Raw genomic sequence first — 27,269 nt, forward strand, 5'->3', positions numbered from 1 at the left:
CCACATGCTGTTTCCCAAAATGTATTGCAAAGATGCATCCAGTTGGTTATGAGAGAAATTATATAGATTTAAAATACCAGACTATGAAATGAAATTAATCTTCATATATGAGAGGGTTACTCAAAGCTAAACATACCTATGGATGAATTCCATTATGAGATGATTCTTCTAAACATCAATAAATGTAAACTGTACTGGTGTTTAAAAGAGAGAAAGGATGGTTTTGAGTTTAAGACACTGAACTAGGACTCCGGAGGTCAGGGCAAATGCCCAGTTTTGCTACAGATTTGCTCTGTTACTTCAGGCAAGTGAATTAACTTCTCTGTGCCTCAGTTTACAATTTTTAAAGTTGGGATAATAATTCCTTTCTTCCACCCTTTGTCTTATCTATTTCAATTGTAAGCTCTTAGGGGTAGGACCTGTCTCTTATTTTGTGTTTGTATAGTGCCTAGCTACAAGGGGCTTTAATTTTAAGGCATCTAGTCACTACTGAAATATAATAATAATGTCTATGAGACCAAACTGTGATACATTTACTCGTGTTAATAAGCACCTTATTCCTCAAGATTCCCATTGAAATCCATGGAACTACTCAAGGTAGTACTGAAGTCATGAGTTAATGCTATCAGAAACGGTTCAATGCACTGGTTGTTTAATTGACAATACTTTTTCTCAAAGTTGCCTGTCCAATTAATTTGTCATTCATCAATTTGGGAATAGATTACTTACATTTAAAATATGAATTATATATCCTGTAAGTATATATGTGCACATATTTGTATGTAGTTTTAATTTTTCTTGTCTTCAATGCCTATATTACATCACTGGAAACAAACAAGTCTCAAATTCAAATACAGTCACTGGTATACAAAGAAATCCTCTTTAATCACACATTTGCAGATGTATATGAGGCATGTAGATATGGAGATTTATTGTATACTTCAATATGCAGTTTTTCTTAAAATAGACAAAAATATTAAAAATCTCTGAAAATAATTAAACCTCATAAATTAAGGTGATATTTGATTGATGAAGTGAAGGGACAGTACCCCCCAGAACTCTGAAATGCTACTGCATTCATTTTGTTGTAACTGATCTTGCCTCTTCTAACTAAAGAGGATTTGTTTCAATTTATTTCCTTCACACTCCTTATAAGGTAGATCCAACCACTAGGCAATCTTCACTAGTCCCTTGAAAAAGGTTTGCATTTGCAAATCACAGCATCAGGCTAACAAGAGCTTGCTATGTTGCTTTCTGAATTTGTTACTTTAAACCTCTTGCTGTAATATCATATCCTGCATGTTTTCACAAGTAATAAAAATATGTTGTCATTTTCTGATTTCTCCATTCTCAGTCTATCAGTGTGTGTAATTCCGTGGACAAGTAAATGGTCAAAAGGTAAGGGAGGTGTCATCTGACACTCAAAAATGTATGTATAGAATATATAATTTCAATGTATAGAGTTATAATTTCAATGGTGTTATCCTCTGTGGTGTGGTGGAAGGGACTCGCTGCTTCCCACCAGTTCCCAGTTCCAGGTCCTATGGTTATGAAAATGTTGATAATACAGTGTCATCAGAAATAGATCAAGCTGGGTATCATTTAAAGCCCTTTCTCCCAGGAGCAGATAGTATAAAATGTGACAAGCACAGAACAATTATGTAGATATATATTCAAGAAAATGTGTAAAATATAGTTAAAAATTGGTTTTTAACACAGTCATGTCAAAATGCAGCCCTCATAAAGTTAAACTGTGAGCCTTGGTCAACAAGTGTGTTATCAATTAATGTTCAGAACATGATACCTGATAAATTTTTTAATGTTACAGATTACTATGTATGAAAGGAGTGTTTCAAACTGATTTGCCATGATCAGCAAAAGAGAAGTGGTTCACTGGTAATGATTATCAGCTTTGTTTATTATGCCAAAAGAATTGTTATGAGGCACTGGCTAAGACATCAACAACCAGCTAGAAATTTCTGGAATCCATCCACAAATGGTATGCTCTTAGTTACATGACATACACTACACAACTTAATTAATTACAATCCCAAAGTAATTTATCACAGAATTTTTGTTTTTACTTTGGTCTTGATTGTTTTTAGGTATCAATGGGGAAATGAAGCATACTGACTAGTAACTGAATCTTTGGAGAATATGACCACAGAGGACCTGGTTATACACAACTCTCAGTGGCACTTTAAATGCTATAAAAAGTATATCCATAAACTGAATCTGGCAAGATTGGAGAGGAAAACATCAAACATCAGGAAAAATTTGAAGACAGTGGGACAAGTGTCAGCTGTGGGCAAAACTCACTTTATACTAGGTCCCATGGTGTGCATTTTGAGAAGATACCTACATCTTCTGCAGTAAAATGGAAGCCTGAAGGCACTCATTATGCACAGTTTCAACATGTGAGACAGGTTAGAAACTGTATGAAGCTGTCACTCTTAGTGGGACAACCCAGAACTCCATCACATTTTAAATTAAACATTAACTGTGGCTGGATAACTTTCTCAGAAGTAACCAAGCAGCATTTTAGGTGCTGTTTAATGCCAAAAAAGGGCAATTTTAAAGCTACAGTGAGATTACTCACACTGGCAACACATTCGCATATGATAGAACAGAGCTTATTAATATGATAAAAGCAGTCTTCTGTGATGAGATAGCTAGATATGTCAGATGAATTGATATCTTGGGTAATGAATGAACAAAGCCTCCAAAACCCAAGTAATTATCCAAGACTCCATCAACCTATGGACATCAATCAAGAAAAACATAGTTCAACTGGACTGTAGCGCAAAGAAGAAAGACAAACTGAAGGTGTCAGGGACTATTACAGAGCTAACCACAGACAGGTCATTGTTTGCTTTTCATGTCCAGATCTCAGCATGATGTTGATCTACATGAGACTTTGGGAGAGTATGAGTTTTTGGTGGTTGCATGATCAATGTTCAAATATGATGGAACAATGCATATAACAGACAAAAAGAAAACTAATATACATCTCACGTGATCTTCCTAAGCCAGCACTGACTGACAACATGGCAGGTACTTTATGGCAGCAGAGGCCTTTCAGTATGGATGGTATGGCTGAGTACAAGGTCTCAACAAACCAGAAGCTCTTAACACCTGCTAAGATTTGGCTGAATACTTCATTGGGATGCTACAGAGAAAATATCGGACCTATGAAATAGTCCACTTTGTGTTTGATATGCGTGCAGAATAATCAATTAAAAATATTACCAGAAAGAAGAGACTCCATGGTATTTCACCTGTCCAGCACAAAATCATTGGCTCCTAAAACACATCCAGTGTCACACTGAAGAAACTATGGTCTCATACTCATAGGAAGGTTGAGTTAACTTCACACATTGCAGGAAAAATGTTCCAGCTTGGAAAGAATTGCTCAAAGAATTTCATTGTCGCATGGCATAATGAAGCCGCTGCCTTATGCTTTTCCAGACAAAGATGTGTGCATCTGGCTGAGAAGAGGATCAGTATGATGTGTCTAGCTATGATGCCCTAAACTCAGATGACACTGATGATGACTTTGATGAATAAATGTTTTCAGTCCTACATGTCAAGGCTAACTTCCCTAGGATTACCAAAGATCAATGTATCTCTGTGTTAAAATATAAATTAATAAATATTGATTTTTAAACTTTGTCTTGGATATATATATCTACATAATCTAGATTTGTCATATTTGCCATTATGTTCGTTGGAGAAAAGGCTTTCGAATGATGCTCGTCTCAACCCTTTTCCAATGATACTGTATTATTAAAATTTCCACAAACTGGAGCATCTACAGCTGGAAGCCAGGGGGGTAATGAGTCCCCTCCTCACCATGCCACAGAGGATGACACCATTTTTACGAATCAAATGACACCTCCCTTTCCTTTATATTGCTCAGGGCCGGCTTTGGCACCAGCGTCCCAAGCATGTGCTTGGGGTGGCACTTTTCAAAGGGTGGCATTCCGGCCCCCTTTTAAATTTTTTTTTTGCTTGGGGTGGCAAAAAACCTAACTTGCCCACAGAATGAGATTGTACTACTTTGTACTCCCAGACTATGCTATAGTGCCGAGTTTCACTCCAATAGTCACTAAAGCTCAACAACCTCACTAATCCACATACTTTATAACACACACATATCGTACTTATTGGTATCAATGTATGGCTGATTGCTCCAGGGAGCTCTCATATTCCTAAGACTCAGGGCCGGTGCAACCATTTAGGCGAACTAGGCGGTTGCCTAGGGCGCCAAGATTTGGGGGCGCCAAAAAGCGGTGCCCCCCCCAAATTTTTTAAATGGTTGCAGCGGCCGCTGCGTAGTCTGAGCTGCCGCGGGAGCAGCTGCAGCAGCGGCAGCAGCTTTTAGGGCACCCCCGGGAATCTTGAGTCAGCGCACGGCAAAGACCGCGGGCTACGACCCAGGCGCCCGGGTCGGAGCCGCGCGTTTTGCGTTCCCGTCAGCCCGCTTATGGCCGTCCTCGAGGGTCAGGGAGCCGCGGCTCCGGTGGACCTGCCGCAGGCATGCCTGCGGCAGCTCCGCCGGAGCCGCGAGACCCGCGCAGGGGGCGGCGAAATGTCTCGGCGCCTAGGGCGTCAGAAATCCTAGCGCCGGCCCTGCTAAGACTTCATTATATACATTACCAAATACAACTGCTGTTATAAGCAGCATCTGGATGTTCCAGCCAAGATTTGGGCCCCATTGTGATAAGTCCCGTCCAGTGAATAGTTAGAAACAGGGGGATCACATCATGAATAGAGCTGTGTGAGCCATTAATACAGGAACAGCTGGCTGAAGTTTAAGTTACTTTCAGAATTACAGAATTACTATTAGAATTACAGTTACCACTTCATGTGAGAGACTGAGAAAGGGGAGCAATGGAAGGGTTTAATGCCATATTGGGACTGCTCCCGTATGTCTGATGAAGCACAAAAATGATGAAGATTCCATATGAGTGATGAGCCAATTAGGATGGAGGAGGTTGTGCTTTCTCATGGAGTACAGCAGTTTGTTATCTCTGACATCTACATTACTGTTATCATCAGCTTTAGTTCACTTTAGTCTATTTACCAAAAAATCTGCCCTGTGGATGTTTAAATTGCAGAAGTCTGAATGTACATAATCATTGTCTCGTTTCTGCTTTTTAGACAATCTACCTCCTGTGTTCCAAGTCCCTTCCAGCCAGCTGCTGACATTTATTGGTGAGAATTTTGTTTACCAGATAATAGCAGTGGATCCTGAAGGGTCGGCTGTGCTATTCATCTTAGAGGCTGGGCCACAGGATGCCACGCTGTCTCCTGCTGGCCTTCTTATCTGCAAAGTCGATTTGGAAGAACCGCAGATCTTTGAATTCACTGTGTCAGATGAATGCAATGCACAAAGCAGATACTCTGTTGAGGTAGGAGGGGAACATTAAGGAAAAAACCTGTTTATCATGGCATTTGTTTAGTGCAGTTTCTGTTATGGCTAATAATTTGTTACTGTCTTAAAAACTGAGACTTCAGCTATTTCTTAGTAAGTGCATATTATCTAGCATGGCAGTAATGATCAATTAATCAAATAAATATCTCTGAGAACATAGAAACAATATATACAATGAACAAGAGCAGGTTCTACTGATTGCTATTTGAAAGAACACTCTTGCACAGCCTCTTAACAGTTCATTAATCGGCTTTAACATTCACAGTCCGTATTTGAATCTTTGAAAAAAGTACATAACATAAAAGACCAAGTGTAGATTATAATTCATTCTCAGTTATATCTTTAGAGGGTACCTTGCTCTTATGCCATTACTCCGCAACTTTGGTTTCTTGTGCATTGCTTTGTCTTTATTGTAAGGTGCAATATTAATCCTGTGATAGTATGAGCTAATGAGATGAATAAGGTGGGGCGCAGACTCTTAATACCAGAGCAGTTTTGCTAATAATGGATAATTGTTGGAGATGCTAATAAGACTCACATGCATGACAAAGTTTTATTCAAAATAATCATCTGTAGAGTTCTTAAAGAAATAGGGAAACTATAACTTAGTATAGCTAGATTTTATAGATAGAATGTTTCTTTATTAAAATTCTTTGAAATCCTTTCTTTGCAAGTACACAGTATACCTGTACTCAAAGCTGTTCTCTATATTTGGAATAGAGACAATCTAGGAAATGCATCCCTGCAAAGACATTTGTTAAAGAATTAGTGGTAAACACTATAGGCAGGCAAGCAATTAAAAGGTTATGTATTTCTTCTTTCAAAACTAAGGAACTAAGGAATTCTGCCCTCAGATACTCAATAACAACTGCTATTGTAGCCAACAGGAATTTTATTTGCATATTTGAGGTTAGACTGTGCCCCTACATGATGGAAGCTAAAATCCAGCTTTCAATAGTATAAATAAATAGCCTTCATTGTGAGACTAGCTCTATGGAAATAGTACATTGGTTAGAAGGAAGTTTTTATTAGTAATGGGTGGGAAACATATTTCAAAAAAAATTCTCATCCCAAATTGGGATGAAAGTCAAAATCTCAAAAATTTTCACTCATTTATAAAACAACAAAAATCAAAATATCTTGTTATATTAATTTCTACACATTTTATTTTCATTACAACCTTTCCTTATTTTAACCTTGTTTTATTATAAGGTAAGTCATAGTTCTAGATCCAAAGTTGTTTTGAATGAAAAATGTCACTGATTCCTTAAAATTGTCAAAATTGCACATTGATAATTTTGAAATTTTTTGCAACATTTTTTTCAAGTTAGGAAATTCATCAAAACCAGCGCTTTCCAGCAAACAGTTTAGGTTTCAACAAATCAGGCTTTTTCATCAAAAGAAGTGTTGTTGACATGTTCCTGACCACTCTACTTTTTATAATGATGTATTATGAGTTTGCATTTCAAGTCAAATCTTAAAAGGTAACTAGATGCACCTTTCTTCTGTGATTATTTGTGACTCTTTTGCCTTCTCCAGGTTTTAGTGAAGCCTTGCAGCTGCATGAATGGTGGATCATGTGTTACCAATATTAACTTCCCTCCAGGAATTGGTGAATATCTCTGCATATGCCCCAGTGGATTTGATGGAAACTTTTGCCAGGAAAATATAAATGACTGCAAACCAAACTCATGTGGGAGTGGCATGTGTGTGGACAGTGTAGATAGCTACACTTGTAAATGTCCAGCTGGTTTGAAAGGTAACACATCAGTTCTTCTAACTCCTATTTGATCTGGTAAGGACTAGGGGGTTTTCAAACACAGTGTAGGATGTCAATAAACATTTGTCAAGTGGGCTGCATGAATCCTCTCTCTGCTGCCATGACTCCCTTTCTTAGCTTAAGGCAGGTGGAGAATGTGTAAGTACAGCCATTGGTTGTCTGTGCTGAGGGAATCAAGCAACACAAAGCTCCAGCCCATTGAAATCAGAGTGGAAGCTGTGGTGCTACAAACTATTCTGACCTCAGCTCCTCCCCTTCTAACTCCCACTCCGCCATCCAAGCAGGAGAGCCCAGAACAGGTAGGTGGTCATATTTATGGGCTTCTGGGGCTGCACTAAGCTGAGCCGAGTAATACTGTCAATGCTGTCTGAGAAGGAGCAGAAAGAGGGCAGAACTGAGAATGGGTGATGGAAAGGCAACTGGAAAGGAGAAGACTGATGTTGGGAGAGAGGGAAGAAGAGCTGAAAAAGGTGTGAGACAGATTAAGAAGTTTATTGTCGCAGAACCACACTGCCCTACCTGAAGCTTCATTAGTCACTGGGCCTTAGTCAGGCATAACAGGGGTTCCCAGCATGTTGCTGGTACAGTGTACTGTTCTCTGCCTGGCTAGACATCTCTTCTGACCCCTGTGTAGGATGTACAGAGCCATTGTCCCTCCTCATCGTGATCACCTTTTTTGGGTATCTGCTGCTCCAGAGAGTGATAAATTAGCAGCAACGCCCACAGTCATAACACAAGCACTGCAGCTGTGGATGACTCTCATGCAGACGGCATAAAGGGGAAAGACATATTTCACCTTTCATTTACCAGGAGCAAGAGATTGGGTGGGGTGAGGGAGCAGGATGAGATTGAAAGGACATGAGGGAAGGAATGAGAGAATGTACTGCAGGGACAGACACAGATGAGAAGCTTCAGGAAATGCAATGAAAGGAAAGAAAGAATGTGGTAAAAGACTGAAACCTGGAAAGAAATAGTATAAGTATCAAACAAATAGTGTAGGCTAAGGGGCAGACATATCTGGATCTCCTACAAAGGATTTAGGCCTTTGGTTTTGATTTGCAGTGAATAGTTCAATCACTTGTACAAGTGAGCAGGAAGATGCAGGAGGAATTTCCATCTCTAGCTGTTATAAAGCAAATCTTCACCTGGTATAAATTGTTACAGTTCCATTGAAGCCAACAAAGTATACAGATCTACACCTGCTGAGAATCAGATCTTGTGACTCTTTATGATCCTGTGATCTTTTTTTCTGTTTTAAGTGGTTTTTCTGTTAAAATAATTTTGGACACGGGCATAAGTTTATACTCTTTGGGAGGATACTTAAAATAAACCACGGAATGTTTGCTGACAAACCAAAGTGGTCTTGTGGGAGTATTTACAATACAAAATAGTACATTTACAAAATTGCTAAAATTACTTATCTCAGATGATATACCTCTGTCATTTTCATTTTAAACTACAAGTTAAAGAAAGATAAAACTAAACCAGCCAGCTACATCCACATAACTTCCTGCTGCTCATAAATAGATTCAAGCCATTTGCTTACTCTGGCTAATTGGAAATATTGATATGTTGTTGAAAAACTAGAGTATAAAAGCACAATAAAACTTACAAAGAAATTAAACAAAATGTACAGTACACATTGTGTTGGGAATGCACTTTCCCGAAGTTCTCATTGTTTTGTCATAGCAGGAACTTTCTTCAAGAATGTTAACATAGGGTGCAAGCCAATTTCAAGATTAGAATAGGAACTAGACCAGTGATCCCCAAACTTGTTCCACTGCTTGTGCAGGGAAAGCCCCTGGTGGGCCGGGCTGGTTTGTTTACCTGCCGCGTCCACAGGTTCGGCCGATTGCGGCTCTCAGTGAACTTAAATGTTTGCACCAGATAAGAAACCTTGTTGAATGAAGTCACTTATTTATTGGCAGAATAACTACAACACAACAGTGGCAGGGAAAACTTTCTACAATATGCCTCACCACTGTTCTCATCAAATCTTCAAATTCTTATCCCTTTCCATCTCCCTTGATGCTACTAATATGGTAGCCATTTATAAGCTCTGGAACAATCCCACTCAGAAGCCCTGTGTTTCACAAAGTCTGCTGAATCAGCCACAAAAAGTAATGCCTCTCAGTTGCTGTCAAACCATGCCAGATTAAAATCAGTTGTGGTTAAATGTCATTACCGTTCTTGAGTCGATGTCTCCTGGAACTAAACCACCTGTCAGTGTGGATACTCACAAGTTCAGTATGGAAAGTTACACTCCACTTTCAAAAACTGAAATAATCAAGTTCACATATAAAAAACATACTAATTAAGTAGTATTGGCTGCTGTACACTATAAAACTACTGCCCTACTGTTGGAAAGGTGACTAAAGGTGGGGTCAGAAAGCCCAAATGCACAGTATGCTCATTTAAAAACCTCACTTCAGTTTAAGAGGGAGGAATATCAATTTTCAACAAAAGCACGTCAACAGATTTTACTAAAACCTTTTGAAAACAGAAGAACAGTCATGCATCCCTGCAGCTCGTACCCTGCACCTCTCTTTTGGCAATTCCTTCACTGCTCCTACTTGTTTTCTTCCAAGCAACTGACAACTGTAAAGTTGCAGCAGGAATGAAGAGAGGGATTTCTTACTGAGACATGACAACTGATACTTTTGAAGCTAAGATGCAGCCTAGGATTCCCTTTGCTGGCATACAAAGAAAGCACACACATATTCATACTATAACTCAGGATCTTCTTCCTCAGCAAAGTATGCAGTAGCAAATAGGATCCTAGGGAGCATCTGAACCCCCTTCTTCCTCCCTCCACACCCTTCCATCCATGGTGTTAAACCTCTGTCAAAGCACTTCACCAGGCTACATACATTGTACAAACTCCACTGTTTCAGTTGGAAACTGGCATTCTCACTGCAAGTTCTGAAGTAGGGAATGGGGAGGGTGAAGCAATATGCCAACTCCTTAAATAAAATAAATGGGATTGCAAAAGAGCCGGAGCTAATAATGAGGGGGGGAAGAATCCCACAATCCAATAGGCAAGTCAGCAATATATTGATCAGAATTAGGTCATGCCTCATCTAATATCTTCATTAATGTTCAAGAAGATGGAGTAAATGACATGTTAATGAAATTCACTGATGACCCAAAATGTAGAAGGATACATGAACAGCAGTGAGGAGCGAGAAAGGGCTTAGAGAAATTTTAAAACATGAGCAGAAAATAAATTAAATGAGACCTGGAAAAAATGCAAGCCCATGTATTTGGGGAGGGCAAATTCAGATAGTAAATAATAAGAAGAAATCTTGAAAGAGACCTGTTATGTAAGACTGAGTATGGAAAAGAAATTTAGAAAGGGAAAGTATAAGATGAATATCCAAAAAATACCCTAAGAGTGAAGTTGATTGAAGTCTTCTATTCAGCTTGAGAATATAGTCTCGCAAGGAGAGTTGGAGAAACCCCATTAGTAGGGACCTTTAAAACTGGGTTTGATAAAACATTCAGAAACATAGTATAGGGCAGAATTATTCATTGGGCACAGGGAGATGGACTACCTGACTAATTAGTCTTTTCCAGCTTTCATTTCTATGGGCCTGATTCTGATTTCATTTTCACTGGCATTAATCAGGAGTAACTCCAGTGAAGTCAATGAGCCTGATTCTCCACTGAGTTGCACCAGTTTTATCCTGCTGCATTCATTCATGTGGAGAGTCAGGCCCATTAGTGTTATATTAGTATATGAGAATAAAGACCTATAATTCCATGTGAACCAGCTTGTCTTCGTAACCAGCTTACTGTTTAATAACCCTTAAGTGATATTTTCAGTATGATTTAAAGAACACTTTGCTTCTACTTATATTTTGTTGGAACAATGGATAAACAGCAGATTGAAGAATATCCAACACTTAATAACGTGTTATTATCATGACTATGAAGCCATGAGTTATGATTCCTGTCTGTTGAAGGACACGCCAGGTTTCACTGATCACAATTTTTCTTGCACATTTATATACATTGTTTTTGCTGTATTTTCCTGACCTAAAAATACTACAACAAAACCCCAACCAAATAAACAAAGAAAGCAACAATAAAATAAAGAAATAATTGAGTGAAACAGGAATACATCTCAATGTTTTAATAGAAGGTGAAAAATTATAAGCAAGCGAAGCTTAAAGCCAGCTGGGAGGCACAGGATTTTACTTCAGGGCAAGTTCTGTGACAACAATGTAAGCTCATTCTTGATGTTGTGTTTATGTCTCAATTCCCCAGAAAACCATCAATAATCTAATGGGAAGGCAATGCTGTCATGCTCAAGTGACAACACCATTTTAGCATCAAATCTTTACAAATGATAGTGAACAGGTAATAGAAGCAAAAATGTTAACTCTTTTGAGAGTTTCCCAAATGCCATTTCTAGAGAAGAAACTTACTAAACACAGGATGCATTGTTAAGTAGCTGTGATCCAAGTGAATTATATCCCTGCATTCCTGAACATGACATCAGAGTCTCACGGCTTGTCTACACTACCTCTTAAGTCAATGTAACTTACATTGCTCACAGTGTGAAAAAGTCACTCTCCTGAGTGATGCAAGTTCTGTTGACTTAAAGTGGTGTCCACACTGCGCTATGTCAGAGGGAGACGCTCTCCAGCCAATATAGCTTCCACCTCTCATTGAGATGGACTAATTATGCCAATGGGAAAGTGCTCTCCCGTTGGCATAGCATGTCTTTACCAGATGCACTACAATAGTTCAGCTGCATTGGTGCAGCTGTTCCAATGTAGTGCGGTAGTGTACACTAGCCTTCAGTAAGGGTGGAAGTGAGAATGAGACTAGACATGAGCAGGAGATTTTGCAAAGTCTGGGGAAAGTGCCTTCTATCTATCTCAATGCGCTTCACAGATATTAATTCATTTCCCTTCAACACCAATATTGTCCTTACTCTACTGATGGCAAAACCAAAAAACCTCAATATCCACTGACTGGGAATAGAACCCAGGCATCTGGAATCCAACCACAAGTGCAATAACTTAATTACAAAACCATCATGGATCCATCTATAAAATGAAATGAATAGTCTCTTAGTTATTTTTAAAAGTCTTTTCTAATTTTATACTATTTCTCCAGTAATGGAACAAACTCTAGTTTCTCTTATAGTACACACTACTCCCAGAATCCTCAGTGATATTATAGCCCTATAACTCAAAATGGTCGGTTACTTATTTTTCAGTATATTTAATAGGATCACGCTCAGAGTTTGGTCCTGCATCCCTCAGTGGGTCAGTCCTCTGTAAATACAAGGAGACTGATATTTCCCTTCTCAAAGTTTTGTTGTTTTTTCTCCCTCCAGAGATGGGGGAGCAGGGTTTGCACAGAAATAGCAGGACTTTCAGCCTCCACCTCTATAGAGGGAGCCATCTGAGGCCAGCATAATCTGTCCAGAGCCGTGGCTATTAGTTGTATTGTAGCCCTGCCCAGAGGCACCAATCAGGATTGAGGCCCAACTGTTCTAGGGACCCTACACACACACTAATGCACAGTCCCTGTCCCAAACTCCTTTCAGTAATACCACTTCTGCTTCCCCACCACCTGGAGCCGTGGAATGCTACAGACTTTCTAGATACTCCACCTGAACCTTAGCTACCTTGTCAATATGCCCCTGAGATGGTCGGGTGCTATTTTAAGCCCAATGCCATTACCAGTGATATTAATATAATATAATCTTTAAGCCATTATTAAAGTAAAATGAATTTTTAAAGTCTGATTTAACTTTTCATTTATGTTGTTCGCCTTTTGCAATTTTCTCAACCCAGATTACTCAGGTTCACTTTGTTTATTAGATAGTCAGTTTAACTAATATGATCAGTTTCCTTTTTAGGTTCCCCTGAACTAGTCTGGTGCTGTAAGTCTGGGGATGCACAGTCTGCAGGGAATGCAAGACACACATTCTATTGGTCTGAGTTTTACAGTAGTTTATTTTTTTAGAACACCTAAACTCTATCCCAAATTTGCTTTGAGGGTGTCCCTTTAAATTACATTTTAAGAATAGAGCATGAACATTTCCAAAAACCATCTGGTTATTTTGTAAGATTTGTTCCAAGCAAACCCCATCAGGTTGACAAGCAACAAGCTGTCATAATGTAGCTCAAATAGAAAACAACAGCACGATACATCAGAACATAGCTCTCAACATGTTAGAGTCCGAATGGTAACAATGGATTTTTAAATACATGGCAAAGATCTCAAATAAATGACATTAAAAAAAAAAAAAGCAGAGACAAAAGCTTCAAATGAAGCTTCATTTCCTTAAGATGTCTAAAGTTTTCCACAAGTAATCTGAAGTTCAACAATTCTGATGCCAAAAACTGACAGTAATAATAAACAGTGAGATAACAGCAGATTTAAGTGAGACCGGGGAATTTGGCTGTAAAATGAGTGATGTGCCTGTAATGAGTTTACAGTCAAAGGTAAGCCTCAGTCTACACGAACATTTCAGCTGAGGAATAAACACAGATCTTTCCTTCTTATTAACCTCTCCTTTGTTTTTGCCACAGGGCTTACTTGTCAGGAAGATGTGAACGAATGTGAAGAGAATCTTTGCTTTCCTGGAGTGTCTTGCATAAACACCTTTGGATCTTATATATGTGGAACTTGCCCCAGTGAAATGGAGGGGGATGGTAAATCTTGCAGATGTGTTTTGCATGATTTACTTATAGAGACAGACAAAAAATTAGGGCCCAATTCTGTTTCCACTGAAGTTAATGGGAATCTTGCCACTCACTTTAATGAGAGTAAGGTCAGGCCTTTAAATACACAGATTGGGCTACTATTATATTAACAATTTGACTATTCTCATATTGGGCTCTGTTAGCAGCAGGTGTTGGGTTTTTCTGGTGTTTTAAATCTTTGTTTTAATGCACAGCCCTACAGCATATCCATGATTATTTTCCAAGTACTGTCTGTGTAATCTGCCTACCTATTGCCATGGTATTTGGTCCCTGGATCTGAGTAAGTGTGGATCCCTCCCCCCTCCTATAGCCCATTCCACAACGGTTTCCTCCACTAAAACCATGCTGGGATGAAAGCAGAGCCCCCTCCATGGTTCACATAGGTTGTGGAGTCATCTATAAAAGTTTGCTCTGTTCCCATAATAAGGGGTAGTGTGGAGTTTGTGGTGAGAAGGCACTGGTGTGAGCCCTTTGCACATAAGTAAGTTTCACCTGTATGTCTGCTGAGTGTTTGCATTACTGGATGCGCTCTTCAGCTGTGCTGAATTCATACTTGGCACAACTAGAAGGGTACAGAGGAAGGCAAAGGCAGCTCTATGTCACCTTTATGCTTTCCTGTATTCCTGGGAGCAGCCAGGAGCGACACCAACCCCCATTAAAGCAGCCTTGCACCAGCTAGAACATTCTCCTAGAGACAACTAAATCCTCTGAGGACCAGTGGAGTACACTGGGCTCCACCATTATCCCCCGCCCCAAGCACTGGAAAGCCACAGTTCCCAGCTGGGCATACAACCAGGACAAGAAGAGGTTTTATAGAAACTCAGGATTCCCCCATGGTGGAAAATCCTCATCAGCCTCCTTTGTGCTTTGTCCACTTTGTGCAGCTCCAGTGGTGCAAAGGGACCCTCTCAGGTGCAAAGGATCTGATCTACTCTGTCTCTCTACATTTTTCAGTTGTGTATTGTGGCAAGGCGCTGCTGGGGAAGCCTCAATCGGCTCCTGCCACTCCAGCCCCAATCAGGGGAAATGGATTGGGGCTGGGTAAATTGCCTAGATTTGCTAATCACTGACTGCACCTGCCAAGCTCATTAGATAGGAGCTATAAGGCTGAGAGGAAGTGAGTGAAAGGAGGGGAGGAGACCAGGAGGATGTGGGGCTCAGGGACAGGTAGTAGTTTGCTACTTTGTTGCTGCCCAGGCCTGCGTTGGGTCAAGCCACTGTAAATAGCCTGTGTACAGTAGGAAATTGGTGGTGGGAAACGGACATAAATAAAGAGCATGGGCGTTGCACCAGCTTGGGGTGTCTCTGAGTCTTTGAGGAGCGGGGCCAAGAGGTTGGTTAGGCAGGGCTGCGCTGTGAACTCCGTTACATGCATAAACAACTGCTTATCTTCAATAAATATATTTTGGGGGGAAAACAAATCAACAATTGAAGTTCATTTGTAAGTGTTTCCAAAAATTTCAAGCAGTATGAGACAGCCTTGCCAAGACATCTACTCTTTCTTTTGTCGATTATGAAAGAAAGCTGCTGGGTATTTGTGTGTGTGTGAAAAACTGGCCCATAATAGAGGCATGCTGAAATCAATGAGCTGTATTGTCAGGCTTATTGACTCTTCCGTCAGTGAAATTTACACTTTTCTCAGATACAAATGTTTGCTATACTCTATTACTTGGCCAATTTGAGTAATTCCAATGCTGCCGCTGTGTCTGCTTTTCTTTTTTGTGTTTTTGGTGTTAATATGATTAACTGCGTGAGGGGGAAGAGATTACATTAAAAAACAGACATGTTCTTGGAACAAAAAGATAGGTGTTCATTTGCATTCTCATTTAGTTCTTCCCATCAGTGACAATTTTAAAGACTCAGTCACTTTCTTCTCAAAGACTCAGTCACATTCTTCTTCAAAAAGAAAATTTACTCTCTTGCTCTGATTCACTGTAGAGTCTCTGCCTAGAACTTCACATAGCTCTTCCAGATTTCCAGCTACAGACTGAGTGTGCACACATGCGCACACACACTTCCCCGATCAAGCTAGCTAATATGAATCCTGATGCACTTTGCTGTCATTAACTCAATCAGTTACTTTCCCTAACATGTTCATGAAATTAATATTTTTAAATGTCCCCAATGATCAGTCCTTTCATTTTACATCCCTGTGCACTGAGTAATGGAATGTCCATCGTGCACAGCTGTTGAATCAGCCCACAGACTTCTACAATATAGCTTGCAGTTGTCCTCATTTTCATATAGAGAAATGGGCCAGAGAAACTATAGGTCCCAGCATTCAATGTGGCATCTAGATCTGAGAAGCCAAGCCACATTACGCACTGGGACTTGTGGACCCCTAGCTAGCTACATCTCTATAGAAGACCACTATGCATATTGGGTGTGTCTCTCATTTAAGCAAAGTTTGGATAATTTGGGCTTAGTATGTATTTTCTTATAATTTTTGCACTGAAGTCCTGATGACTTTCAGCAGCTGACTCATTTGCTGTGCATGCATTTATTTTATGGTTGGCTTCCAGGATAAACAAATGTGTGTGTGTGTGTATGGTGGGGGGGGGGGCTTGATTTGGTGTTACTGTTGGTTTTTTATCATCAATCACAGCTAAACTCTAACACCTTGCTTCCCTGACCTCCATGCTTTCCTATCACAGCTGAGGCCACTGCTGACATTACAGAAGATTTAATTACTGATAATAATAATGCCAAAGGTGAATTCAACAAGATAGAAAGTGAATGGCCAATGCAACCCTTAGAGGCAAAGAAAGCTCCTGCAATTAAGAGTCCTAATAGTAGTGACACACATGGTAAGTATGTAATATTATGCTATGATATGACATTTATTTTCAGATTTGCAGTATATGTACCAAGAATTCATAATTTTACGTCCTTATAATCACAAATAACTGTTTCCAGCACACCACAATAGAACAGAGCCAAATGCAAAAAAACAGAGAACACAGAAATTTTGCATTATTACTAGAAAATGTGACAATAGATATGGGAACTATTAGTGTGGATAAGATTCATGATAGCTCTTTTGATTTGATGGCCAAACCAAAACACACTAAAAATAAAAATTGTTTCGGGTCAAGCAAAACATTTTGTTCAGCCCAAAACAATTTTTCACCCTTTTTTATTTAACTTAGCTCTCAGTGTTTTACCTCTCCTTTTAAAAAAAAATCTAGCTAAATTTCACAATGAAATGTTGTTTCTGTATGTAAAATTCAAATGTTTTATTTTAAAAACATCAAAATACTTAGATTTAAAAAAAAAAATCCTGAGGAAACCATTCATCACATTCAACCCAAGTTTGAGAATAGTTTTGGTTGACTCAAAACTGTATTTTTCAGTGAATAAACTATTCATCCAAACAACTTTCTCCAGCTCTAGATGGGTTAGCACTGAAATCTCTATTCATGCCTGTCTGTAAGGGACTACACTTTTGCTGGCATAAGAAAATAGACAAAGGGACTGACGTCTAATAGGAAGTTACCCTAGTCACGGGCTGCCAGCCATCTTCTCCTGGCCCCGGAGTTAAGCAGAAGCTTCAGTTGTGCAAGAAATATGGACTCCAGGCATATATTAAGAATTTATTGTGGATTTTTTTGCCACAGTCTGTAATCAGAGGGGGAATATACATCTCCCCAAACCTTTGTGCCTTCAGCAGACATAATGCCACCAGCAAACATACACTACAATGCACACTGCTCCATCCTTAACAGGGGGAATCGTTCACTCCCTTTATGCTGGCATGAGCCTGCAGTCTGGGCCACACCTCTTTGGGATTTATAGTGCACTCAAGAAGCAGAAAGATAAGTACTGGGACAGGCTGTTGTTCATGGGTTCATGTGGGCAGCTGGTTTTTGTGTCCTTTTACTCTTTTGTGCAGCTGTACAGGGGTAGCCACTATCCAAAGTAAATCTACACATTGCGTTAAAACCACATAAATCCATAAATATTTCAGTTTACTTCATACTCGCTCTTTTGCAACCAATGTGCAGAATTAACACTGAAAATATTTGTGTCATGATCTAGACCCCACTGAAGACTGTTTAGAAAGAAATACAATCACTACTCAGACTTTACACATCCTTTGTTATCTCTGCCCTAGGTCAGATAACCACATATTACCAGGTAACTTCTGCTATTATTTAACTATATATCAAATTAAATGAATTAAAAGAGTCTTGTGTCATAGAACGTTGGACTTTCCTGGGCAATTTCTAGATCAGAACCATATGTACTCTACAATATATTTCTAAAGGTAATGTACGTGTGTGGCAAGGTTTGCCAAATAGATTCCAATGATTTTTAAAATATGGGATATCTGAATAATGCAGTTTCTCAGACTGTTAATCTTTCACTTGTGCTAAAAATTACAATTTCTATTCTGTTCATGATAAGTGCCAAACAACTCTGAGTAATAAACTTTAAAACACATAATTAGAGGACTAATAAATCTTGCTTTAATAAGAAACAGCTGTTCTGGTACATTGTGTCTTCAGGACATTCCTAAGTTTGGCACAAGATTTAGGGAACATTCTATGTTAATTGTATTTTAAAAGAATAAAAGTAGTGTAAACCCTTGGGTGGCCTTATATAGTCATTGTTTCATTTTAATAAAGATTTAATTTAATAAAGAAAAGTTCTTGGATACTTTTTTAGGTGGCAGAGCTGCAGTACGACCTATAACTGCTTGTGCCAATAGGCCATGCTTCCCTGGAGTCTTATGTGTTGATCGTAAACCTCCTGATATTGGGTACATTTGTGGTCGGTGTCCATCAGGCTTTCTTGGAAATGGACGAATCTGTACACAAACTCCTAGAGCAGGTACTTTTTATCTTTGGGGTTTTAAAATTTTTTGGGAGGTATAAAGTTATGAGAAAATGCATGCTGTGGTAGTGTAATACTATGATATACTGTATCTCTTTTTTACATATAATGCTCAATCAAAACTTTTGAATACTTGGCAGAGTAGCTAGAAAAGTCTCACAGTCAGAAATAGTTGACTCTGTCTAAGTGGAGATAACCCATACTCACCAGGCTATCTGTGACAGGAACAGTGTTGTGGTGAAGGACTTCCTGGGTGCCATGGTAAAGAAGAATCACCCCACCTTCATTTCTAATGCAGTGTCACAAGCATAACATTAGTGCTATTATCAATCAGAGTAGCATATGATTTGTGCCAATAGCAACTTCCTTCCTGCTACATCAGTTACAAGACATGCATATGCCAAGGTGACCTGTAAGGGAGGTGATAAGCAAGGAGGCATGTAAAACAACTGTATCAATAGCCGAAAACAAAAGATAATTAACATGTCCAAACAACCTTTCAATTGTGTGTTCCATAAGCTGAACAGTTTTCTTCTTCCTTGGAGAGTTCTGAAACTCAATTGATCTCAGAGGGTGGGTCATTTGAAGAGGTCCTCTGCTGTGATGGAAGCAAAGATGGACCCTAACCTCAAACAGGAGGAAACAATAGTGCATGTAACCTCGTAAGGAGTTCAACCCACCAACCATCCATCACCAGCTCTTGCTTTCTAATCTTAATGAAATTTACAAAATCCTCTCTAATCTCTAAGAACAGTCAGGATAGTTTTTCCTTTCGTATTGCTTCCTGCCCAGAATGAGTTTAAAGAACTCATGTTTCATTGAGGATTTTTTAAATTATGTTAAGTCTTCAAATTGGACTCTCCTGATTTTCAAGCCCTTCAAGCCTCATTCTGGGAAACCACTACCATTTCTGTTACAAATCAATGGGCATGCCTTGTGTGATATTTTAGTGAACATTGTCAAGGAGGAAGCAAATTTACCAATTAGTGTAGACGTCATCCAACCACTTTAAACTGCATATTGATTTTAGCCAGTTTTCTAAATTTATAGGTAACAAGAACAAAACCAAACATCTTTCCTCCTTTCTAGCAATGAGTAAGTAAGTATGGCAGTATGTTACTAAGTTTGTCAGAGTCACAAAGTCAGGTATTGATTGTTCTATAACTTGGTGAGGTTCTGAATGCAGATCAGCAAAAAAATAAATACTTGCGCATATAAATAAACTACCCTTTATCGTTACAGAGCTGCACCTTGCTGTGCCAATGAAATGTTAGGATACAAAGTCTATGCCCTTAAGGTCATTCAAATGCCATTGAATAGGACATACATTCTACAGTCTAGGTATTGTATTGATATTGATACAAGATATTGATAGGGTAGATCAGATACTCTTCTTGCATTGTACTTATAGAACTACTAATTGAAGAAGTTATGTGTCTTCTAAAATGAAAACTAATTGAGGATGTACAGTTTATTATGATTCGTGCATGTGATTCACAGCTCCAAGGAAGATTAATTCTAAAACTAAAAGGCTTCTTTTAAAAGCAATTTTTATGTCAGAGAATTGAATAATCCTGGGGGAACAAAATCTTCAGGATTCTGTAGTAAATAGGATCAGCCTGAGTATTTTTGGAGAGGACAGGGAGAAGGGGTTGTGAGATGATTCTTTGGATACGTCCAAACTTTAAACAGGCCCGTTTTATGTAAACCATTTGTGAGAGATTCTTTACTTCTCTCCTCAGCCTCCTGCTCCAGAAGAGGAGCCCATTTGCTTGTTTCTTTCCATTTTAGTGGTCAGAATCTCTTTTAAAATGTTAACCTACAGTTCTAGCATTTTTCATTGCAAATGTGTGCGCCTGAACTCATGTCAAAGTGGCCTGATTTTTCAAAGATCATGCTACTCTCAAATCCCGTTGAATTCCATGAGAACTCTGAGTGCTTAATCATTTGTTCATAATTCCAGAGATTTCACTGAGTTGCGTGTATCTCTCGTGTGTGTTGGATAAGGGCAAATATGTTTGTTTTTGCAGACCACATGAACCATTACTTCATTCCTTTGTATTTTTATTGTTCATTTATCTAGATTTTATTTTCAACCCAATCACCCTTGAATAGCTCTACAAACATGTATATTTCAAGGTAAAAAGAAAGCAGTTTGCTTTAGTATATAGAAAAAAAAGGAAATAGCTACAGCAGCTCAGCTGAGGATAACAGACCTCAAACAATTGGTTTGTATTTGTGTCTTAATTTATATCCGGAATGCGAAGCTTATCTTTCTTGCGCAAATGCTCTGTGGTTTAAGCAGATGTACCGTACAGTACTTGATGTTTAAAAGATACGAAAGCTTTCAATTACATTTATGTACCTTTATGGATTATGACAAGTTTCAGAGTAGCAGCCATGTTAGTCTGTATCCGCAAAAAGAACAGGAGTACTTGTGGCACTCTAGAGACTAACAAATTTATTTGAGCATAAGCTTTCGTGAGCTACAGCTCACTTTTTCGGATGCATAGAATGGAACACACAGACAGGAGATATTTATACATACAGAGAACATGAAAAGGTGGAAGTATGCATACCACAGATAGGAGATATTTATACATAACAGAGAACATGAAAAGTATGCATACTTCCACCTTTTCATGTTCTCTGTATGTATAAATATCTCCTGTCTGTGTGTTCCATTCTATGCATCCAGAAAAGTGAGCTGTAGCTCACGAAAGCTTGTGCTCAAATAAATTTGTTAGTCTCTAGGGTGCCACAAGTACTCCTGTTCTTTTTATGGATTATGATTATTATGAAATCTCCATTTGAATAACAGTTTCTCTTCCTTGTAACTAGTGCTATCATTCATTCAACAAAACATACAAAATCCTCTCCAAGTAGCTAAAGTGCTTAAGGAGGTATTGAGATTTTGTACCAGTTCTTCCCAGTGCCAGAAATTTTAATCTAAAGCTCTTTTTGCTAATTCGCATTTTCATCTTTTGCTGGACAGTTTTAACTTGTATTATATTCAATTGTCATGATTTAAGGATTAAAGGATAAGTATGTTTTGATACAGAAATTGCAAAATTGTCCATCTTTACTAAAATGCCTTGGTACATTTGCTGATGCGAAAAGATGCTAGTTCATAAAATTGTGTCTTAAAACAGTCTCTGATGAGAAGACACATATTCATGTCTTTCCATTGTGATTTATAAATACCAAACTGCCATTTACTGACCACTGATATGTAGTAAGAGTTAATCTACTGATATACTCAAATTACAGTTAATTCCTCAATGTCACAGATCAGTTTCTGAGCTGAATACAGGCCTAAATCTGCTCTCACGTGCCCATTTTTATAAGGGTTTACACCTTTCATTTTATATGTAGTTTACACCTACTAGATTTCAAGAGAGTAATTCTTGATTTATATCATTTATATACAGTCATGCCTGGACTTGGAAAAGTTTATTGCCTTTTTAAAAAAGGAATCTCTGTTTTCTGTTTTTAGGCCAAAAACAAAAGAAGCCCCTATTTACCCCAAAATAAACAAACAAATTGGTAATCTAGGATTTTTACTGAGTGGTAGTATCAGTATTCCTTCTTTTGTTTTTTACTTTCAGCGTGATGAAAGGGAAAGCCTAAGGCATTTAGTCCCATTCAGATTTCACTGCTGCTAATCACTGCTTTCTGCTTTGGATAAGATCTCTCTCTCTCCTGTGCTTGGAAGAGGGGGACATATTCAATGAAAACATACAGTATCACAGGTCATATTAGTGGCATTCTTGGCTTCACAAATAGGACAACTGACATGTCCTAATGGGAGGTAGTGGTGGAATTATTGGTACTGCATGTCGCAATAATAGTGCTAGTCAGATGTTACTGGTGTTTGTTTAGTCTGGTTTAATCAGTCTGAGTCACAGCAGCCTTCATTTTATTCCCCTTATACACTGGGGGAAATTGGGTTCCTGTGGTTTAGTGATCTGCTCAAAATCGTACAGCATAATGAATGAGAAAACTGGGATTAGAATTCTGAAGTCCCTAGCTGCCTGTGCCATGCAACATCCTTTAGACCCTTTGCACATTATGCTTAGGGTTTGCCATTTTGCGAAATTCAACCCATAGGACAAATTTATGCGCCGCAATCTTTTGGATTGTGTTGACACATCATAAGGGAATGGGACAACATGGTAACAGAAGCATTGTGACATTGCATGAAAAACGTGACACTAGGATGGCATTTAATGGAAATTATTTTCAAGGACTCACACAGCATTCAGTGTGGGATGCAGGATAACCCCAACAGTATCATAAAAGGGTGTCATCAGGAGGAGGGAGAAAACTTGTTCACCTTAGCCTCTAATGATAGAACAAGAAGCAATGGGCTTAAACTGCAGCAAGGGAGATTTAAGTTGGACATTAGGAAAAAGTTCCTAACTGTCAGGGTGGTTAAACACTGGAATAAATTGCCTAGGGAGGTTGTGGAATCTCCATCTCTGGAGATATTTAAGAGTAGGTTAGATAAATGTCTATCAGGGATGGTCTAGACAGTATTTGGTCCTGCTATGAGGGCAGGGGACTGGACTCGATGACCTCTCGAGGTCCCTTCCAGTCCTAGAGTCTATGAATCTATGAATCAAGATGATTCTGGAATTGCCGGGGTGGGTGGCAACTCTGTGCTATCAGTGTATGGATCAGTGCATATCCACTTGCAGCTAAAACCTGTCTCCTATTCAGTTGTTAGGAAAGGGAAAGATCTGATAGCGTTTCCATTTTTCTCTTTCTTAGTAATACTCACTAAAATACTAGCTAGTTCCAGAAGGGTATCAAAGGAAGCTTCTCTAGTATATTCTATGACCCAGATATAACACCCTAAAGTAGACTCAGTGTGAAGAATATGTTTAGATAATTTAAAAGAAAAATCATTTCCAGCTTTGCCTATCCATATACTCTATCATTTAAGTGCTTCCAGTCTGGATGATATATTTTGCAAATGATGTAACTCAGCAATAGGAGACCAATGAAACCCAAGTCATAAAACCACCAGGGAAAGGACAAAGTTATATGCCATGAATAATATTTACATTCAATCAGAACATCAAGTATAGATTACATTCCTTTCCTACCAAGACCGTGCCATTTTTTTGCTTAAGCAATCACAGTACCATCATGATTCTTTTAAGGGGTAATAATAACAACCGAGTCTCCAAACAAATAATCTATAGAGGGCAGAGGCCCTGTAGTTTGTTACAGTGACAGAACTGAGAACCAGATTATTTCCCTTTTTACATTTTCAAGCCCCTTTAATCATGTAGTAGTAATATCATGCAGCTTTTTAAAGGGAGCAGTTCCTGTTTTCTTAAATACGATAGAGTTGTAGTTTTATTAAAGACACTTAAAATTATAGAGAATTCATATTGGGCCCTTATTGAAGTCAAACAGGAGTTTTGCTATTAAAGAAGTAGTAAGAGCAGCACAGGATTTGTGAAAGAGAAAGAAGTTATAAACATTATAAAGATGAGTAGGACTTAATGTGAAATACCTAGATTCTCTGGAACCACAGTACAATAGCAGGGGCAAATTAAGCCTTCACTTCCAAGGTTTACACTGGCTTCCATGCAGTTTACTGTGGGTGAGATTTTTAGAATGAAACCCTAAAAATCAACGTCCTGTCTGCTGTCTGTTGTTATTATCACAAGGAATTTTTCATTAGGACAGGGGTTTGCCCCACTACGCTTAACCAAAGTTACTAAGGGCCAGGCTGTGAATGCCCACTCGCACTGGTGATCAGTTATTCACATGAGTAGTTCCATTCACTTCAGTGGATCTACTCAGGGAGTGACATACTATTCAATGCAGATAAATTCATCAGAATCTGGAATAAATAGGTACATTTCTGTAGAAAGATTTACTATATTTTAATAGTGATATGATTATTGTATGCAGCTTACAAAACACTACTGGATCTTTGTGGATGAAAAGAGATCTATACATATAAATTATGAGGAGAATTTCAATTATTAGAGAGTTAGGGATTTTTTAAAATTATTTAGGATAAAGTGAGGGTGTAGGAGACTCTCAGAAGCTCTCACTGAGAAACATTCTCTGAACCTACTGGTCTATAACGTGACTGCTGACAAATCACTTAGAATCTAGATTATTTAAGAGTAACCATCTGATTAAGAGGTTATAGTTACTGAATTACTGTACTTATTTGTATGGTCATAGAAACCTAAGATTTGATACACCAAATCCAACCATTGGTTCACTAAGTTTGAGGTCCTTCCTTCAGCAGTGACCAATACAGAATGCTTCAAAGGAAAGGCAGAAACTCCCCATTATACCTGATCAATTTTTTCTCTCCACTTACATTTATCTAAAAACAGAACCAGAGAGATTTAACTTGGCTTCCATTTGCTTGTCATTTTGGTATCAAATCTCCAAGGGGCCCAAATTTGTTTCACCATGTAAATTCTTGCAGTGTTGAAAATAATAAAATCCTTGACATCATCCCAGAGCCTAAGAAGAGAAAGGATTAAACGTAATATAACTACTATTTGGAGTGTACCTGGAAAATGCTCTTCCTTGCCCATCTTATTTTTCCCTTTCAAGCAGAAAAATATAAACGCTTTCTGAAAAGGATGATCTCAGAATATAATATGTCAATGTCAGGGATGCTGTCAGTAGGGTTCTAAAGGCAGGAGTAGCTTTTACAATAAAGCGTATGTTTAATATAATAGTGAATTATAGCCACATGTCCCTGTTTGAAAAATCCTTGCATTTGGGAAAAGAGGCTATTTAGATATATGGCAAATGTCAAATTCAGCACTAATGTTATCAGTTATTTATATCTTTCTCAAATGGAATTTAGGGCTGTGTGGAATCAGGTTTGGATCCGGAATCTGTAGTATTTCTTTCGGTACAGCAAATTGGTAAGCTGCTGCTAAGAGTTAATATGCTAACACGGTCCATAAGTAAAAATGTCTTGTGCATCACTTGGTTGACCTGTTACCAACTAATTCTAGCTAAAAACTCCGTAGAAGTTTCAGTATGTACTCAGAAAAGCGATTATCTAAAATGTTCTTTTTTTAAAGATGATTGTCCAAACTTATTCAATTGAAAGTGATTGTGAAATTTTGGGAAACTATATAAAGGAAAGATCTCACTGAGGGCATTTAGATGTGCTCATGTGATATTAAAAGACAATCATTATTAGTCTTCAACAAGACACAGTTCAGATAATTTCTGGGCTTTCATATGTAAAATAATTCATTTTTATGTATTTACCACTCAAAATAATGTAATTGTAATTTTAGGCCATTTGCTACTTGAATTAAGTGAAAGGAGAACTTCGGTAAAATATTCAAATTTAAACCCTTTTTCCTTTGAAGAAATATTATGAATTTCCTCTGTACCCTGCTAGTAAAGTTCTGAGGCAGTCTGTATTGAAATAGATAAGGACACTGAAGACAAGATCCGGGTTGATCTAAGCCGCTAAGAATATATATCAACCTGTCTAAGCCAAGAGAAAGAGTTTGAAGGCCTGTGAGGCATCAGATAAGAGTGCCATTTTTATTAATATTTCAGACACTCATGATATCAAGAAGAAGTAGAATATATTGCTAATTCCAGAATACAAAATAGAATTTTGTTTTTTTATATAGTCTCTTGTGGAAACTCTATCCTGATGTTCTTTACATAGTAGCGAAAGTAATACAATTGGAGAGCTAAATAATAATAGCAGAGGCCAGGACACAGACATTATACACTGAGATTTGAAATGTGGTGAAGTGATGATGAAACAGACTGATACAGGACAAGCTGTTCCAGGAACTGCAGAAGAAAAGACTCTTGTCCCAACAGTAGTAAGGTACATCTAGAGAAGGCTGATAACAAAGGAGCAGAGAAAGAGAAGGCCTCTGTGAGAGTGACTGAAGCACATCCAAGGAGAGTTTTGAAATCAAAGACTACATCTTTAAACTGGATCTTGAACAGAACCAGGAAGGAAACCAGTAGAGCTGTTTGAGGAGAGGGAAAAAGTTACATAAAAAAAAGTTCAGTTGCTCTGACGAGTTAACTATCAAACTCCAACAAGTATGATGCACAGGAAAATAGATCAGATGCAAAGTTATATTAATATAACTATATAAATAATTAGTACAAAATCTTTCTTCCTGTTCCATTCATAATTTTGTCTACCTCAGCAGCGTTTAACTCATAGGGCCTTACCCTCCTCTATCTTATGCAGGCATAAATGGGAGTAACTCCAAGGAAGTAAATGAAGCAACACTAGTGTGAAATCAGCAAAGAATCCTGTGGTACCTTATAGACTAACAGACATTTTGGAGCATGAACTTTCATGAGTGAATACCCACTTCGTCGGATGCATGTAGTGGAAATTTCCAGGGGCAGGTATATATATGCAAGCAAGAAGCAAGCTAGAGATAACAAGTTAGTTCAATCAGGGAGGATGAGGCCCTGTTCTAGCAGTTGAGGTGTGAAA

At 38.5% G+C, this 27,269-nt stretch overlaps 1 pseudogene; it reads left to right on the top strand.

Moving 5' to 3' along the window:
• The window catches only part of LOC116837364 (von Willebrand factor D and EGF domain-containing protein-like), a 276,210-nt pseudogene that overhangs the window by 195,897 nt on the left and 53,044 nt on the right, over positions 1 to 27,269 (top strand).

The sequence above is a fragment of the Chelonoidis abingdonii genome, chromosome 10 (assembly GCF_003597395.2).
Source record: "Chelonoidis abingdonii isolate Lonesome George chromosome 10, CheloAbing_2.0, whole genome shotgun sequence".
Classification (NCBI taxonomy): domain Eukaryota; kingdom Metazoa; phylum Chordata; order Testudines; family Testudinidae; genus Chelonoidis; species Chelonoidis abingdonii.